This window comes from Pinus tabuliformis, chromosome 5_1 (genome assembly GCF_031772625.1).
Source record: "Pinus tabuliformis cultivar Carrire ecotype Pingquan chromosome 5_1, CPIR1, whole genome shotgun sequence".
In the NCBI taxonomy this organism is placed as follows: Eukaryota; Viridiplantae; Streptophyta; class Pinopsida; order Pinales; family Pinaceae; genus Pinus; species Pinus tabuliformis.
Genome location: NC_142305.1, coordinates 950,261,746 through 950,275,992, shown reverse-complemented (window position 1 = coordinate 950,275,992; position 14,247 = coordinate 950,261,746). Strand labels below are relative to the sequence as shown.

Sequence of the window (14,247 nt, the reverse complement as noted above, 5' to 3'; positions counted from 1 at the left end):
CATGCAAGATTGCGCAGTGGAGGCAGGCAAGCAGTGGAGGAGATTTGAACCTGTGATTGATTCAGATCTGAGCTAGTTTGTGTGTAACAGGTGGAGATAGTACTGAATACTTGTGAGGAGTATTGTACTATGTATTGTTACATGTTCTCAATCAATATAATATATAGATAGTGTGTGGTTTTCAGCTGTATGTTTTCCCCGGGTTACATACTGTGTTAATGTGCACATGCGATTGATGTTTCATTGCTTTTAATTCCGCAAAATTGATGATCAAAGTAGAGGAGGTTATGTATTATGCATGCATTCTGAAATAGTGTATAATCAGGATAATCTCTGTGAATAAGTGTCATATTATTCAAAATTTCTACAGGGGAGTGTAGTGCAGAGTTGGCAACAGTGTAGTTGGCACAATGGATAGTCAGTAGCAGCGTAGATGCCTCAGTGGCAACACATATACTAGAAATAATCAGAGAATTGGATGACATATGCATCATATTGATCACAATTGATTCATTATTTAGGATGCCTTTCCGTTGCAGATGTTGCAATTGCAACAACAACAGATGAGAGGGAGTTGCAGCGCAGATGCAGTGTTGGCAGCAATTTAGCAAAGTCAACAGCAACACAGATGCAACACATATCAGATTTGCGTAGTAGTTTGTGGGTAGTAGCAACCATACATCATCAGCATGACAGGAGATGATGCAGAGACATGGTTTTGTTTCAGTGGGTTGCAACATTTGAAGACATGCCTTGCTAAGAGGGAGTGTTAGTTTTTGTAGCATCAGAGGTTTTTTAGCCATGAAATTTGGTGGAGAGGCTAGAATACATGAGATCTCCAAAAACTAGAAGTCGTTTCTTAAAATTCCACATAGAGATGACTTAATTAGATTATTAGTTGTTTTTTAAATATTTCTTAAGTCTAAACTTAGGGAATATGACTAATTAATCAGAATTAATTAAGTTATGGTGTGAATCTTCTAGAAAATTACACAAATTGACTTCAAGTTAATCCTAACCAGAGATTAAGATCTAAACTTGGTCGTTGAAGTATCAATAGAGGATTATAAGAGGAAAGTCAATGGGGCTTGGAGAATACACTTGTAGAGTTCAATTTTGCTAAGAAATCGATTTCCAGAGTACTAGTTGTTTGTTACCAGAAGTGATTCAGTGAGGGTGAAGAAGTGAGAGAGGGGCAAAGATAGTGAAGCCGGAGGGAGATTTTACAGTTCTAGCGAGTACATTGTAGAGAGGCTGTGATTGCCACAGAGAAGCAGCACAGAGCCCTCTTGGGGAGATTTCTGTTTTGCTAGGGAGAAGGAGAAATTTTGAGCCAGAAGTTGGACAAAGGGTCTCGAGGCAAAGAGTATCAGTTTCCCAGACAATAGCTGACGAGACAGTGAGAGGAGATGTAGTTTCGAGATTATGGGAGGCAGTGACTGCATAGGCTGACATAATGACTGCACAGAGGGAGCAAGGAGTAGCTCAATTGGAGCTGAAGTCAGTGTCAAATCGCCTATGGAGCGAGAAATTTTTCTCACTAGTTATTATTGCTAGTTATTTCTCTGCTTCGATTGCTAGTTTAAGAATTTATAGATTGTACTCATATTTTCACTATTGCATAATATTAAAACCCTCAGCTGCTGCACCAGTTTTCTGAAGTTGGGTTTTTCTGAGGATTTAGTCCAAAAATAACAATGTATTTTGTGTGTGTGCATCTATTTCTTCCGTAGTACTTGTTTTGTGAGGGTTGCAGTGTATTTGTTTCAATATTTTTCATAGCACACATCAAATAATTTGTTTAATTATATTAACAAATAGAAGAAGCAACATCAATTGCTGCAATAGGAATCAGGGTGAGCCAAATTTTCACACAAGTGCTAGCTAGGCAATTTTGGAGGTGCATATCATTTTATCTAACCTAATAAGCTTCATAGTTTGAGGATGGATATTAAAACTGGTTAACAGCTTGACAAGATATTTAGATTAAACCCTAGGTTTACATGGGTTTGTCATAACTTTATTTTTCCACTGCACTTAAAATCATCATCTAATTCTTCATTTCCCCAATTCCTTTTTAGAAAAGTACTCCCCATTTAGAAATGTGAAAAATGTCTGTAAAAAAATGCCAAATTTACAACCAAATTTCCAAACAATTTACAAAATGACAAACATAACTCTAACCATAATCTTTTAATACCAATCAAAACAATATCAAACACATTTTGGGAGGTGATTTTTTTTAAATGCCAATTTTGTTGGTATTGTGACGCCCATATAATCGTCGCAATACCTAGAACCATCGTGTTGGAAATAATGGGGGGGATGAATCAATATTTCTTTTCAATTTTTATTTTTGTCAGTTAGATCACTTATTATTAGAACACAAAATGAACAATAACAATAAATGATTTTATTAATCAGGAATAATGAGGACTTCAATCCTCTTCTTTACAATAAGTAAAATATAGTGTAGGAAACCAACCCTAGATGAAGACACCAATCTCCAATCCACTAGGCTCCAACCTATACTTTTCCAAGCACCGACTTGGACTTGATGAGGCTCCAACCTTTTCACTATGAGGCACCAACCTCTAGGGCTCCAACCCTATCTCTAGTTCAGGCTCCAACATGGTCTCTTGAAGACTCCTATCCCTAAGGCTCCAACCCACGGCTTCAATTTTTCAAGATAATTATAATGGTTCTTTAAGGCTCCCATTATCTTCTGCAACCAGCCTTGGAAATATCTTCACATTCAGCACTGCCCTCAAATGATTTCCAAGGCGCTTAGCTCATCAATGACAACTTGGTCTTCTCATGAAGGTGTCACCACAGCTCTTCATTATACCCAAACAAAATCTCCGAGGTCACCTCGTGATGGCTTCAATGCATCATCGTATAAAATGATCTCCACAAATCTTCAATATGTCGCTTCATTATATTCAAGATATGAAAAGGGATAAACAACAACAATACACCTGCACCCATAGCATGGGAATTTTGTGCTGATATCACATGATATTATAGCTGCGATGAAAAGCAGAGGATTTGAAGGCTGTAACAAAAGTGACCTCGAAAATCATCGAGGTCACAGCTACTACCCCAAAGTACTAATGCTATTGACATTGAGGTCTGCTTTACAGATGCAACTGATAAAACTAGGCAAGAATTGACATCTTGATCCATGGAGAACAAAATCACTTCTAATCATAAATAGTCAAACCTGGATTGGAGGACTGGCTTGAAGGCAGATCATGCACGACATATTGTGGATCCATGGGGCCTTTCCCTCCTCCAGCTTTCATACCTACTTCTCTGTAAAAATATCCATTATGTTTAATCCCATCATTAAACATCATCATAAACTCAGAAGAATTAGCATTCGCCATTTTAGTGCTGGAAAAAATGGAACTTGGTACTTTTGCAATTGCCAATGAAGTGCAATGCACAGTTCCTCTAAAGTTATCTGTAATTTTCACCCTTCTATACCTGATCTGTTTATTTCTCAAATTTTGAAAATTGGCATTAGACACTTTCCAGGATTCACCAATAGTTGAATGAGGAATTGCTATCTCCGAGGGAACCAAACCAACTGTCTGCATCCTTTAACCCAGATCTGCTAGGGTTTAACCCTCCAGCCTATTTACTAGTAGTCTCTTGTTATCAATGGTGCAGCTCTGAACCTCCTATATCTCGATTCGGGTCTCCAGATCCCGTGGTTTTGCAGCTAGAACATACCAGTTTTGATCAATCTATGACCCAGGGTTTGGGTAATGGGGTTTGCCTCGTTTTAGATTTTAAATAACTCAGAATGTAGTTATTGAGTGCCAAATATAAATCAAATTTGAAAGGGTGAATTGAGAATTAATTTGAAATGGAGAATATAAAGAGAGGCTCCCAAGGTGAAAAGGAAAATGATGTGTCCCAGACTCTAGTTCCCTACATTCTCATGCAATGGGGATGAAAGGTATTGATAACTGTTTGGGAAAGGTGGGCAAGAATAGAATTCTTACAACAATGTGGGTGGCATGCTCTGATCACAATATATTACTCTCTGTTTCTCTCACACACAGAATTAGTCTCTCCCTGTCAGAAACTCACCGATAGAGATGGAGCTTATTTTATCTAGCTGATGAGTTTTTTTGTTTTTCAGAAGTATGAGGTAGTACATGAGACATTAGAAGATTCAGAACCAGAATCCTCATTGGAGGGTAAATGATTTTTGTGAGAATGCTTTAGCAATATTAAAGCTTCCACATCCAATGAAATTTATGTTGGACCCTAAAACTACACAGAGGAATCATGTGAAGAAAAAATCAGAGAGTTTCTGCACCAAATCCTTAATGATTGAAACTGTGCATTCTACATGCAGGGGACCTTAAACATCCTTATTGATCAAGTCTTTGTCTAAATTAGTTTTTCAACTTTGATTCTAAGAGAAGAGGTCCTATAGACCAGGGGGGTCTCAACAGACCTCAAAGAACCAACCAATCAACCAATCAACCAAATAAACCAATAAACAAACATATTGTCAAATGCATATCAAATCCTTGGACAAATACCTCTGCAATCTAGAAATCAACAGTAATAAGAGAGATAAGACAGAAGGAAGCATAAACTATTCCAACAACACTTTCTAAAAAGAGAAATTGAAGGCTTCCAAGATGCTTACACAGGTGTAGGTTGAAACCGTGGTTTTAAAACATCCCAGTTGAAGAAGCCTTATACTCTGCACTAGGCCTCTCAGACCCCACATTCTCAAGTAGAGGGTTGCAGTATCTCACTTGTGCAAATCAGCATATCAAAACATCCATGAAACTTGCTTAAAACACTTGAAAACAAGGTCTGAAAATCAAATCATAATAACAGAATTTAGGACAGTAATGACGCAAGTCCTTTTTATCACAATATGAAGATAGTGTACAATATGGTAGCATTGCAAAAGATGGTGCACCGAGTCTTCCTGCTTTATCTCAAGCAAGAACTTCTCCAAATCTTCCCAAGCACTGCCCAGAGCAATCACACTCTCTGCAAACTCTAACGAGCAACAATGCTTACCAAGGCATCCCACCAAGCTATACTGACCTTTCCATAACCTCAACAACGAGCTAGCATCACATGAACTGTCCAACCCTTAGCTTAGATCCACACTTGCATCTCACAAGCTTTACTCTTCACTTGCGGCACACAAGCCCGGGATCTCCAGTGCATGCCTCTCACAAGCACTTCCGTGTTACATGAGTAAATAATTGTTCTTCCGAGATCCTCCAATAGCCAGCATCACACCATCACATCTCTAAGATGCAATACAAGTGATAACAAAGACAATCTCCTCCCTTTATATATACTGAGGTGAGAGAGGCTAACAATAAAACATGGACTAAGTCCATAAGCAACACTATTAATAAGTCAACAACAATGCCTCCAGTTGAGAGCTGCTTTAAGCATGAATGCCACAGGGCACAATAGGGTTTCTATCATAGATGAAGATCTTCATCTAATCTTGATACAGTTAACAAAACAATTATTTTGAAATCATCTTGATTATTTTGTGGAACAGTATAGGTGTGTGCCAAGATTGGTCAATTTTCCCTAATTATTTCCCAATTATTGTTGATTTAATCTTTTCAGGACTTTTTGTCCATTATCTTAGAGTTGATGGATTACCCGCACTAACGTTCAAATAAATTCGAAAGATCAAGTTTTGTTCTGGCTTCGAGTCGCTGATGAAATAATGATGATCTAGACACTAAATTCACCGGTGAATGAGACTTCTTTGTGTGTGAACTAAAGATTAGTATAATAATTTGAATCATATAATCATATAAAAATTTGATTAAATACTCTTAAATAATGGTATTTAATAACTATAATTAGGTACAATATTTGAATCATATAATCATATAACAATTAGGTCCAACCATTCTTCTCCAGTTCACCCATCTAGTTGAAGAAGCCTTATACTCTGCACTAGGCCTCTCAGACTTCAGGGAATTATTAACTAGGAAGCTTTATACTATGCACTAGGAAGCATATAGAGGGAATAATTAATTTTCAGTTATCGATTTTCACCATGCATTTATAAAGCATATGGATTTTAACCATGCATTTATGAACCATATAGGTGGATTTATTATTTTTGAAGCTATGGGATTGGCATTATGGATAGATTCATTACCTTACATCAAACAACTTTGAGAGGTTTTATTCTTTTAAATTTATGAAAAGTTGACATTACCTTATCTTAAAGATTGCACCCTGGATGCGGTCACTTTTTTCCTTTCATGGTATTAGCATTATGTAAGGGTAACACAGGAAATCTCTCAACCTAAAAGAAACGGCGTCAGAATTTTTTTTGGGTAAGAATTTGGCGATTATTTTTCAGAAAAACTGATCATATAGGTGTTTGAATGGTTTTTTTTTATGGTGGAAATGGATTCAGAACCATCAAAAACCACCTGGATACCCAAAATCCTAAAGTTTGACAGCTATAACCTAGCTTTCCCAAAATTTCTACTGGATTTTGACAAAAATCATGACTACTCTAAAAGAAACAGGTTGATTATGGAAAACCAGTGAAAAGAATTTTTACAAACAAATATATTTATAAAGAAAAGGCAAGTGCACACACAACCACAAACCTGAAACAAGAAGGTATGTAGTAGATGGCCAAGAACCAAGCACATCAACAACCATTCAAAACACTCATATTCAGTAGTCATATAAACATCTCTTAAAATTTTCATCGTATAAGTCTCCAAAATCTAAAGATTTCTTATAAACCACATTTGAGAATGTTTTTGAAAAAAAGAAAATTGTTGGTCAAAAAACTTTACATACCAGAGTGAACCATGAAAGTAATAACACTCACCTCAACTATTCCAATTGTTACATTTATTTTTTTAAGGTTAACAAAACATTACATATTACATATGTTCACATTGTTCAACCAAAAAGATTTAGAAACAAAATCCTCCTTCACAACCATTGACTGAACAAAAAAGATTTAGAAACATTGGTGGGAAATTTCCCATCCCAAAATAGTGTATGAGATAATTTAATTAGGCCAAAATTATCTAAATGCAAAAACATTTATATTAATAAATTTCCATACTATGCATGAAATATTTTAACTCTTATGAATTGTAACCTTTTAGTTGGGTTAACATACATGTTCAAGGAAATATTCTAGCAAGATTGTGCAATCACATTTCTCAATCTATTCACTAAAAAAGTGGAGGGTAAAACCTAAACATAGTTTTACTGATAAGGAGTAAAACCTAAACAACAAAAGTCATGACCTTGCTGACAATGGTATGATGGTTGTGTGTGAGAATACCTAATTCAGAGTCCAGAGATAAAATATGTACTGTTTAGCAAAAGTGGGCACATATCAATTAAGCTAGTCCAACTCAAATATATATGTTTGATAAGATAGAAATTTTATATCAATTACACAAACGATCAAATCAGGTCAATGGGACCCAAAGGTACATCAAGCTACAATGACCATGTGGGAGCGATTAGGCATCTCGTAGAAGGGTAAATTACAGAGGTGAGTTGGACACCTCGAATTTCTATGTCGTTCATATCCTTTATGACTGATTAAATACTATACAAAACAAAATCCTGTCGAATAACAGAGATATTTACATTTATTTTGATTCTTGTCTGCCAAAGAATATCTGTACAAGTAAAAGCCAGGCCCCTGCATGAATTAGTGGAAAACTAGTAGCTTCTTCACTAGTGTGCTGAAGTGACTGAATTGCCAGTCTTGGGCAAGAGAATTGTTTGAGCAGTTCTTGAAGAGTCCCAACTGTGAAGGATTCTAAGAAGAGAACGAGCTTTCTTTTTTGCTTTAGGAGTACCAGATGTGAGAAGATTATATAGAGAAGGCATTAATGATGGCAATCTCAACAAACTATTTACAAGTTTGTCACTTCTACTGCAACACAATGATAGCAAAACAGAAATAAATTGTCCTTGCATTTAGCTAAAAATGAACCGAATCTTAAATGGTTGACTATTAGAGGGATTGCATAGGTTTCACTAACTGCAAGTAATCCTCTTAGCTCTCTTACAAGAACAGCTAGAACACTAGCCTCTCTTGCAAGTAATTCTAGTTTTTATCTAAGAATCCCTTTGTAGAGGAAAAACTAGTGCAAGATTTGGAGGAAGTGGGTGGTCACATGGGAGATTTAGCATAGTAGACCATCATGATGGATTTGATTTCTTGGAGAAATATTGACATTTCCTTACTTATGACACACTGAGCATGAGCAAGATTTGCTTTGATTTAAAAAGACTAGGTCCTTACTATCATGATAAATCGACAAGCACAAGATCTGAAATACAGAGAAGTCAAGCCAAAATAGAGTTGTGATTTGGGAAAACTATTGAGATGAAATCCAAGGTGGAGACGGGAAGGGTGACTGGGTGATTGAGAAATAAGTGTTATTAAGAATAAATTTCTTATAAACATAGTAAAGAAACCTTTCATCACTTATCAACAACCAACGAACAAATCACATAACATATCAATATATCTCAAGAAACAAAGATCTGAGAAGGTGTTTGGAAGGATCAGACAACATCATAATGTATTGATGATAATCACAAAACCATGAACCAGTTACTTTTCTCAAAATACATTTGTCCATGTACATGGAATATATTACATTTGTCCATAAATTTGTCTCCATACAAAAAACGGTAATCATTGCATGTTGGAGAGAAATAAAACATTAATAGGTTCTTCTTTAGTGAAAGAACTATGCTATGATAGACCCTAGAAAAATGATAACAACAACCTATTCGCACAATGGGGATTTATATTGATGGTGATCAATGATTTTTGTTGCAGTGGATGGTGATCCTATGTCATATTTGGCATCTACATATGTGCTTAAAAATGCTCTGGACATTATATCAGTGGACATCTTTTCAATATCTGCAGAGTGATTGATGGTAAAATGTTGAAATTGACAACTCCAATTTATTGCTTCCTTATGAAGAGGTTTTAAATTGTCCTTCCGAGCCCGATAGATGCCTTTCATCTGACTACATATCAACTCCGAGTTGGTGAAGACTTCAATATCATTGACATCATGTTGTTTTGCCACTTTTAACCCTTCAACAAGGGCAATGTAATATGCCTCATTGTTTGTCGTCATTCCAGGCACTTCTCTCTTTCCATGAAATAAATGATTTGTTGCCATATTGTAAAGGACAAATTTAATAACTGCTCGACCTAGATTTGGAAAGCAGGACACTTCAATGCATAAACGCCACTTTTGCACCATTTTTTAAACTTCAAAAACCTGAAAAATAAATAACAATAAATTCATGTTAAACAAGTAGACAATTATCTATTTCCTAATACTCAACATGTTTTTCAATCATATATAATTAAAAAAAGCAGATAATTTGTGTTCATTTACACTGCAACACTTTCAATACTGGCAACTATTCTGCAAAAAACACATTTAGCAATCACCACTTTATATAGATGAAATGCTCATTATAGGACCCAAATACATCTATGAGTTTTAAAATAAATGATACTGAATTAGGCTTCTCTGGTTTTTGAATGCCATATGCAAACTCTAAAAATATTTATCCTTACCGACTGTCCATACACCAAAAACCACATAACCCTAGACTAACAGAGCATTGTCTAAGCAAAACATGATTCATGTATATGCCTTATGTGTGACAGAAATGCCATTTGTCATATAACATCACAAGAAATTTATTCAGCCACTCTACATGAATGGTTCCTTCACACTACACTTGTTAAAGGTTGAACTTCATCAACAACATTTGGAACAACTTTTCTATTACAATTGGGGGATAGGGTAGACTCTGAAGCTATCTTTGGGTTGAAGTAATAGCACTCCACCACTCTCCTACCAATATTATGGGCAGTTTTGTGTTGTGCCTTGTGGATCATCTTTGGGTTTGATGTGATGGCATCCTCCTTAGTTCTGATACTAACATTGCAAGTAGTTTCTGTGTAATGCCTTGTAGAGCATCTTTGAAATTGGCTCTGGCTTTGGGTTTTGCATTGCAAGAAATTATTGTTGTAATGCCTTATAGAGCATATTTGAAATTAGCTTTGGCTTTTGGTTGGCATCTATGTGATGTTGCAAGCTATTTTCAAACTCATGTAAATTTTGATGTCGCAGTGCATGTTGATGCAATGTCGTGAAAATGCTTGTGGGGAATAAGTCTGATTTAGCTCATATAAGGGAAGTTCCTGTGGAAGATGGGAAGAAGCTTGCCAAATCAGAGGGATTGTTCTTCATTGAGGCCTCGGCTCTGGATAATACAAATGTATTGTCTGCATTCCAAATTGTGGTCAAGGAGATTTACACTAATGTGAGCAAGAAAACGCTGAATTCAGATTCCTATAAGTCTCAATTGTCCAAGATTTGAGGTGGCTATGAATGTTGTGTGTGCAAGTCTAAGAGAATGCATAACCCATTTGGACACCACCACCTTGAGCCCCAACAGCCATATCAGGCTCCTCATGGGAGTCAGTATCCACAACCTATTCAAGGAGAGATTGTGAAGATATATTGTGAAGCCAATCCTGATTTCTTCTTGGGTGGTAGAAATGGCAGTGTTGTCATGGCTCCGGCAAATGAATCAGACCCAAGCCAGGTTGGTGACATCACTTTTTCTCTTTTTGAACAAGACCCAAATTAGTTTGGTGAGAGAGATTATATTTTTATATGTATGTATGTTTGAACCAGACCCAAATCTGGTTGATGGTAGAGATTAAATTTTGCTCTCTGTTTTTGTAAACAACCCAAACACAAACAAGGTTTGTGACAGAGATTAGTATTTGTTGTGCATATGTGAAATGATTGGTCGATTATATGTTTTTGATCCGCAACAATGGATCATGGATACTTCATGGAGTGTGAAGGCCAAGGACGATGAAGGATTTCATGCATTTGCCCTTGTAAACAAAGCTACAGGCCAGGCATTGAGGCATGGACGTGCAGAGAAGGATAAGGTCAGTTTTGTCATAAGGGTTACTATCACGAGTTTATGCAAGTCTATTCTGACATAGATAATAGTGATTTCAATGGGATTGTTGAGAAGGGCCTAGGCATGGATTTATGATATAGAGAATAGTGCTCTCTACGAGGGGGCTTCTGCAGGGCTTAGTGATATAGAGATCAGTGCTTTCGATAGGTCTACTATGAGGGGCTTATGAAGGGATTTAAGGATCTAGCAGAATATGTTACCTTATGAAGGGATTGGGTGATCAATAGGGTTTTTATGCATATGCTTTTGATCTGCAGGTCACCTTGGGTCCTTACCACCCAGATGATTTGAATGAGGCTGTGCTTTTCACCCAAAGTGCCGATGTGGGTAAGGGTTACCAGTGTATCCGACCTATCCACAACACCCATCTTAATCTAGATGCTAGCGCTGGAGATGATAAGCATCATGTAGCCCTGCGTGAGGGAGCAGAGATTGTTCTGTGTAAGTGGAACAAGAAGGAGAGTCAGAAGTGGAAGATCAGCCCAATATGTAAGTTATATGATCCATACTAATATGCTGACAAAACTATTACTATATTATTTTATCTGATTTGGGAAACTGTCAAGGATTAAAAAGAAATGTTGGGAAGGAGTTATATTATGGGTGGTGTCTAGCAAGTAGTATGTATGGATGCACGCCTGTTATGTGGTGTTGTGTACAATTTGGGATTCTTGATAACTGAAGCCATGATAGTTCTAAAATGGCTTTTGAATTTGTGAGTGCCGATTTTTAATATTTGTTGGTAAATTGAACAGTGGGTGCTTCACAAGGAGTCCATCCACCACGAGGTGAGCAGAGTTCATTCTATCCACCACAGGCTAATGTCGAGCCACAAGGACATACGCTTAGGATCCATTGTGAAGCCAACCCAGAGTTTTTCTTGGCTGCTCGTGGTGATGTTGCAGTGCTTGCGCTTGAAAAACCCACATGATCCCCATCAGGTATGTTCATCGGTTTGAGCTACTTTATTTGAAGCTCGCTGAAAGCATTTGTTCATATAATAATTGATGATTGATCACTATCCTTGTTCCCCTATTTGATGGAACCTTTTGTCAGCAATGGATCAAAGTAGATTCATGGGGCCATCGAGTCAAGGATGAAGCTGGCTTCCCAGCGTTTGCCTTGGTGAACAAGGCCACCAGACATGCTCTGAAACATGGGATAGAGAATGGGACCAGGTAAAACTTTCTATTTCCCTTTTCCTTTTAGTTTCATTGTTTAATATAGCCTCTCCTCTGGATATGTAGAGAAGTCTTATTCACTGCAATGCTATAAAGCACCTTAACTCAGGGTTTCAGAATGCTAGGGTCTTGGGCATTATGGGCTGAAACAGAGCTGTTTACAACGGTGGTCCCCTAATCCATAGTTTTTGTTGAATGTTGTTGAACAGATATACTTGGCAGATTATAATCATGACAAGGCAGAGCAGTCTGTTCTGTGGACCTTAAGTGCAGATGTTGGAAATGGGTATCAATGTCTGAGGCCTGTGAACAACATTAATTTGAATATGGATGTGAAAGTTGTAGATGGCCATGTTGGAGGAATATGTGATGGAAATGAACTCATCCTCTTTGAGTGGAAGAAATAGAGCAACCAGAAATGGAAGCTCCAGCCCATCCATTGTAAGCAATCTAACAATAACAAGTTGTCTTTCAAGCTCTTTATTGAAAGTAGCATCATTTCTGTAAGTTTATCAATAGAAAGGACGGAGGGTTCATGCTACTTGAAAGTTTATCATTTCTGACATTTTCTGTAAGTTTTTCTGGCATCATTTTCCGCATTCTTTTGTTTGCAGGTTTGGGAGTTCATCATAAGTTTGCTTGGCCTTGCACCTCTTGCTGAACGTATAGGCTTTGTCACCGAGTAAGTGAAAAATTGCATGGTATATGTACATAGGTTACGTGTAATCTATACCTTGTACTGCAATTGTTTATACACTTGGAATGGTCACTGCAGTGCAGTGACTTCATAAAATATTATGTTTGTTGGTTCTACAATCTGATGTTTTGTTGTAAATTGTTGCAGACAAATTGCATTCTACACTGGACCAACAAATGAGATTCTTATATGTATATGGACTATGTACTCATATTTGTGGATACAAGATATGAGCTAATTGATATGTATGAGAGTGTTTGACATTTCGAAGTAACTGATGCAAATATATTGTTAATTAATTCTCCTATAGTTGGCGAGCTGCTCAAGGCCACATGTGGAAATGCAACAGAGATGCTCATTGCAGTGTTTGCACTTTACCATGGCAAGACCAATGTGGTCAAGTATTCTCTACTAGACTCTGTGCTTTCCAACTTACTTTTTGTGCTTGGCACATCTCTCTTTTGTGGAGGAATTGCCAACATGAAAAAAGAACAACGGTTTGACAAGGCATGTGATATATTTTTAGTTTTTCTTTAACAACCTAGGCCACCAAAACAAGTCCGACCTGCTCATGATATTCATTCAATGGGGCCTAACCATGGGTGTTGTATTGCTATATGATGTAGGTTATTTCTGCAGTCGATTCCAGTCTTCTCATGATGGCTTCACTGTGTCTCATGCTACCCTTGGCCCTTCAACAATCTATGGCATATAGTGAAGCAGTTGTATCAACATTACAACTGTCTAGAGTCAGCAGCATCATCATGCTGATAGCTTATGCTGCATATTTGTTCTTCCAATTAAAGACACACAGACAATTGTTTGAAGAAGGCCAGGTACAAATTAATTAATAAATTGTAACTATAGCAATTGCACAAGTCTTGGTTCTTGCTTGGCACAAACAAACATAAATATGAACCATCCAAGGGGTTATATGTTAAACTTTCAAGGAGATAACAATCAATGATGAATGGGCATGATCTGAGTCTGTATAAATGATAAATTTGATTCTGTCGTGATTGCTGTAAAAACAGTCACCTTAGCAAGAAAGGAGATTAATGTGTTTTGTTTTTACGACGTGAATGCTTGAGATTTTTGCATGATTCATTGGTTCAGAGTGCTGTAACAATAAATTGAAACCAATGTAGTAGTAAATGAAACTGCTGGTTTGAGTACTGAGATTTTTGCCTCGGTTCGGAGTGCTATAACAATAAATTGGTTAGTAGTAAATGAAACTGCTGGTTTGATTTCTGAGATTTTTGCCTCCATGATTCATTGGTTCGGAGTGCTATGAAACCAATGTAGTAGGAA

At 37.0% G+C, this 14,247-nt stretch overlaps 1 pseudogene; it reads left to right on the top strand.

Annotated features, from left to right (window-relative positions):
• The first annotated feature begins 10,878 nt into the window (after window positions 1–10,878).
• LOC149167917 (ricin B-like lectin R40G2) overlaps window positions 10,879–14,247 on the top strand; it is a 47,510-nt pseudogene continuing 44,141 nt past the window's right edge.